The sequence below is a fragment of the Colobus angolensis genome, unplaced genomic scaffold (genome assembly GCF_000951035.1).
Source record: "Colobus angolensis palliatus isolate OR3802 unplaced genomic scaffold, Cang.pa_1.0 Scaffold300, whole genome shotgun sequence".
Taxonomy (NCBI): Eukaryota; Metazoa; Chordata; class Mammalia; order Primates; family Cercopithecidae; genus Colobus; species Colobus angolensis.
The window spans coordinates 757,435-763,570 of record NW_012116267.1 but is presented as its reverse complement, the minus strand read 5'-3'; positions in this window follow the sequence as shown (position 1 = coordinate 763,570).

Below are 6,136 nucleotides of genomic sequence, written 5' to 3'. Positions count from 1 at the left end.
ATAAATCTTTTAAAGAAAAACATAAGACAGTATCTTCATGACCTTGGAGTAGGCAAAGATTCCTTAAATAACAGAAAAAGCACTAATCTGAAAACAAAAAAAGATAAATTAGATTATATTAAAATTAAGAATTTCTGTTTATCAGTACTAAGAGAGTGAAAAGAAACCACAGAGTAGAAAAATATGTTTGCAATACATGTCTCCAACAAAGAACTGACACCTAGAATATATAAAGAATGCCTGGCCTGCTGCCACGGCTCATACCTGTAATCAGCCCTTTGGGAGGCCAAGGCTGGAGGATCACTTAAGCTCAAAAGTTTGAGATCAGCCTGGGTAACATAGTGAGAACTTGTCCCCACTGAAAAAAATGTTCTTAAATTTAGCTGGGTACAGTGGCGTGCACCTGTAGTCCCAGCTACTTGGGAGACTGAAGCAGGAGATCACTTGAGCACAGGTCAAGGCTGCAATGAGCTATGATTATTCTATGCACTATAGCCTGGGTGAGAGAGCAAGGCCCTATCTCAAAAAAAAATAAAATAAAATAAAAATAAGGAGGAGGAGGAGAATATGAAGATGGAGGAGGAGGAGGAGGAGGAAACAAAGAAGAATTTCTACAACTCAATTCAATAAGAAAATGAAAGACAACAATAGAAAAATAAGCAAAGGACTTTAATACCTACTTCACATAGACTGATATCCTAACAGCCAATAAATATATGGCAAGGAGCTCACCTTCATTTGTCATCACTGAAATGCCACAAGGAGAGACATTATACTTCCATCCAAGTGGCTGAAATTTTAAAAAGAGGCAAATACCCAACAGAGCAACTGACATTCACATATAGTGCTGGTGGGGATGTAAATTGGTACAAATACTTTAGAAAACTGTTCGGCAGTATATGCTAAGCAGAGGTCTTCAAAATGTGGTCCCCGGACCAGTAGCAAACGCACCACCTGGAACTTGCCAGAAGCCCACATTCTTGGGCCCTACTCCATACCTACTGAATCAGAAACACTCCAGGTGTTTCCCAGAGATCTGTGTTTTAACAAACCCTCCAGGTGGTTCTGATGCGTGTGCAATCTTGAGAACCACTGTGCTTAAAGCTCAGCATATGCATAGCCTCTTACTCAGAAACTGTACTCTTAGAAATGTCTACCAGAGATGTGTAGGAGCTTTCATCAAAATATATGTACAAGAGTGTTTGCAGTAGCACCACTCAAAATAGCCAAAAACTGGAAATTACCTGATACGGTTTAGCTGTGTCCCCACTGAAATCTCATCTTGAATTGTAGCTCCCATGATCCCCATGTGTCATGGGACAGACCCAGTTGGAAGTAATTGAATCATGGGGGCGGGTTTTTCCCATGGTGTTCTCATGATAGGGAGTAAGTCTCGCCAGATCTGATGGTTTTATAAAAGGCAGTTCCCCTGCACATGCTCTCTTGCCTGCTGCCAGGTAAGACATGCCTTTGCTTCTCCTTCACCTTCCACCATGCTTGTGAGGCCTCCCCAGCCATGTAGAACTGTGAGTGCATTAAACCTCTTTTTCTTTATAAATTACCCAGTCGCGGGTATAGCAGCGTGAGAAGGAACTAATACATTACCTAAATGCCATCAGTAGGAAGGACAAATAAATCATGCTACAGCCACTAAGTAGGCATCTACACAGCAATGAGGCTGCACAATCTATAATTTTATGCAACAGTGTAGATGAACCTCACATACATAATGATAGACAAAAGAAGTCAATCACAAAGCTACACATCTTGTAGGATTCCATTTGTAGAAAGTACAAAAACAGGCAAAACCTGACATTGCTATTACAAGTCAGGATATGGTTGTGATTAGGAGAGACCAGTAGGTGAAGACTGCAAGGGCTCTAAGGAAGTTTTCTGGATGCCCCCAGCATTTTTTTTCCTTGAGCTGGGGTTGGTTACAGTAACGACTGGTCTACGAAAATGCATTTGTGCTGTATGCTTATAATGTGGGCACTTTTCTGCCAGTATACATCAACGAAAAGGTTTTCTTAAAACTTGATTAACATAATTTTTTTCAAATTGTATGATAAGTGTGAATTACTTTAGGTAGAATATTTGCATTGGAAAAAGTTTAGGACATTAAAGAGTAATGTCCTAATATTCCAGTCTAGGGAATTGTCATCAATATGGCAGAAGAAGAAAAAAGCTTACAAGATCAAATACCAATGAAAGCTTCCCTGAATGACCGCATCAAGGTACTAAAAATGGTCCCTGGGGTGAGATTGAGCAATAGAAACCCACCAGTGGGCATAGGTCATCAGTAAATCTGTGCTTTAATAATTAAAATGTAAGCAATATATTTATATACCCCTTAATTCCGTAAGAATTTTCAGTGGTTGTAATTGCATTAACCTACTCATCAGTCAGGTTAAGCAGCCATCAGCGGACCATGAGAAGTAAAGGAGGTCAGGCACATTAACTAGCCAATGTTTGCTTCTGATTAAAGTCGGCTTATTGATATACGTATGTATGTATGTAAGTATTTTGCCAGCAGAGTCAGTGAATTTTTAAAAAGACAATGACTGTCAATTCATCTCTGTCGCCAGCAAAGCCCTCATTCCACTTTGAGCTCCCTTCTGAGTAGCCAGGGCTCTGGGTCAGCCATGGGCTCAATCTACTTTTACCGACAAAGATGCTGTGTTAGTCCATTTTCACGATGCTGATAAAGACATACCCGAGACTGGGTAATTTATGAAGAAAGAGAGGTTTAATGGACTCAGTTCCATGTGGCAGAGGAGGCCTCACAATCATGGCGGCTGGCAGAGGATGAGAACCAAGAGAAATGAGTTTCCCCTTATAAAACCATCAGATCTTGTGGGACTTATTGACTACCACGAGAACATTACAGGGGAAACTGCCCCTATGATTCAATTATCTCCCACCAGGACCCTCCTGCGACATGTGGAAATTATGGGAGCTGCAATTCAAGATGAGATTTGGGTGGGGACACACCCAAACCATATCAGATGCTGACATCAGTCAGTTTCATCATTTGCATAACTCAATAGGAGCCACACACCTACACTTTTTTGCTTTAAAAAAATTCTCTTTTTGAAATATTTTTTGAAGAGGTTATTTGCTCACATGGTTCAAAACTCAACAGGTAGAAAGCATTATGTAGAAAAGTGTCTCCTGCCTCTTCCTCTTTCTTGATCATCAGGTCCCCTCTCTGGAGGCAACCAGTTTTCTGTATAACTTCCCAGAGATTTAATATTTATTGGAAAAAAAAAATGTACACCTGTTTCTATACATTTCATTGTGCCCTTCCCTCCTTTCCATACCAATGGAAGCAAACTGTTCTACATTTAATATTTTGACCTTCCAAGAGTTAGAAAACGGCATCCTCTTTGCTTTTGCAGCTGCATAGTCATCCACGGTGAATGAATGTACCCCATTAGCCACAATTAATATCAGTCACACCCCAACAGTTTATATCTATTTATACCTATTCATTTATTTCTATTCATTTATATCTATTCATCTTTTCTCATCGAAGAGCACCATAATGAATATAGTTCTATGTACATCTCTGTAACCAGGTGAATGTGTGTTTTGAGGACAAAATTCAAGTTAGTTCTCATTTTATTGTTAAATGCTTTAGTTTAAAAAAAATCTAGACCTACAGAAAACTTGCAAGAACATTACATTGAACCACTTACAATAATGTCTTGAGCTCTGCAACCTAACAACCACTTTATATGCAGGGACACATCATTTGCAATGAATTCTAAGAAAGCTAGTGGACCTAGCTATTTGAAGGAGTTTTTTTTTGTTTGCTTGTTTTATTTGTTTGTTTGTTTTTTAATACATCCAAAAAGAGAGCAAAAACTGCAGTGGGAGATGTTGAGAGTCTCAGCAACAGCCAGCCCCCACAGCTGCCGTGCATGTCTGCAGTCTCTCAAGCTGGCACACAGGACAGGGCAACGGGAACATTTTTTTATAAAGAACCAGATGCTATGTACTTTAGGCTTTGTCATCCACACATTCTCAGTCATCACTACTCAACTCCACTCTTGTAGCATGAGAAAAGTCATAAACACCACATGAACAACAATGCATGTGACTGTGTTCCAAATCATTTACAAAACTATCTACAAAAACAAGTAGAGGGCTGGGTTTGGTCTGCTGGCCATAGTTTGCCAACGCCTGCTCTTAGAGTTGATATGAACATTACTCCTTTTAAAGGAGACCAGACTCTAGACTCACTCCAAATGCAGGGAAATATTTTCAGCTATCCAAAATCAATCACAGGTGCTAGTTGCTGGCCTCTGACCTAAAGCATTTCAGTCATTTAAACGACTGCTAATAGGTGTCATTTTCAGGGCATGGGCACTGTTCTTGAATACATCCACCATATGAGCAGGACAAGTAAGTCCCCTTGAAGGCAGGCACCTAAGGAAGCCTACAGGTCTAAGTGTGCAAGAGTGCAGGTGTGAAAACACATTATCTCACTCAACAGAAAGTACAGCTGGGATTGCCCAAGTGATGTGGTCCCTATGATGTAAAATATGAAAATGTCTTCCAACTAGTTTCATCAATGAAACCTTTGTGGATGATTTCTTTTAAGCAGTTACTTATGCCTCTTGAATTGCATGTTTTATTTCATTGGGTAGTTATTTCCCTAGAGGTAAGGGACCCTGTCAGAATATCTTTACTGACTAAAAACAAGCTATGCTTTTGGTGCCCTGGAAACATATAGCAATATTATATAATATTAACTAAGCCAAGGCTTAGCTGGGAAGTAGCTGGATCTCCTGCTCCTTTTCAACACTGTTTTTGCCCCTTCTCATTGTCATCCTTCTCACTCTTCCCTCTTTTCAAACCATGTTTTATGTTTCTGTCCCTCTTTCTCTTGCCTTAAACCAATCAAAACCAAACAAATAAAAAGAAGTAGAGAGCAGCAAAACTTCATACTGAAAACGTCCTTAAAGGAAATGGCTTTCACATTTATCATTGTTTTCATTATTTTGAGTCAGTTTTTGAGAGCAAGAACATGTATCTTTACTGTATTAAAAATCAGAGTCACTCTAACCATGTAATAAACCCAGAACACATATTCATGGTGACCATACCTCCAGTGGTTTATGACTTAAACTCAGAAAGTTTCTTTAATTGATCCCTGCCATGGGTTTGATATCAATGTCAATTAAAAGTAGCACATGATGACCCTTATGCAATAAGAATAAGAAAACACTAATATATTGGTCTGACATAGAATACGCAAATTTCTTCATTATAAAAATAAATATGTCTGTTGAAAGGCTGACAAATAACCAATGGCTCACTGATAATACCCTCTAATCCCAAGAAGAAAACATAGACCAAAATAAAAAGACAATACACTTCGTATAAAGATGAGAAAGCAAAGTGTCCCCTTGTTATGTAATATTAGAGTGCTCTCTCATACCTACAGTTGCTTTTGTTCTGTCAAATGGGATTACGCTGCCCACCTGCAGGTGCTGGGAGGAACAAGTTAGAGGCTCCCTGGAAAAGCATCTTGAAAATAGCCAAGTGCTCTGCAAATGCAGGTCTTTATTTATCAAAAAAAAAAAGGGTAGGAGGAAATCCATCTGTTCTAAAACCTCTCTCCTCAATATGCTTCCTTATTATCTACACAACTTAAAGATGGGTTTATCAAATTCATGTTTACAATTATGTGACGTGGGTTAAAATAACCACGCACACAATCAGAACCCATGGTTGACTACTTACAACATTTCCTTTGTCATTCTGTCTAGGATGAGATTTTGTTTTGTTATTGAGCCATAAAAAAATGTCATTATCCCTCGGTTCACTGTTAATTCTTAGAAATCTAGAATCCTTTTTGTGTCTTTGGAATCTCTTTCACACACAGCCAGTTAGATAGAAAACAGAAAGTACTTGAGAGGTGAGGAACTTTTAGTGAACTAATGTGGAAGCTTCTAAAGGCATTGCTCCTGAAATGCCAAGTTTCAGCAGGAATGGAAGCTGAGGGCCTGCCCACCACAGACAGCCAGATTGGGTGCCTTCTGAGCCCACTATCTAGCTCAAGCCCTAGCCTGTCAATCCTGAAAATACCAACAAGTACTGTCCTCCTCCTAATAGTATTATATATAGC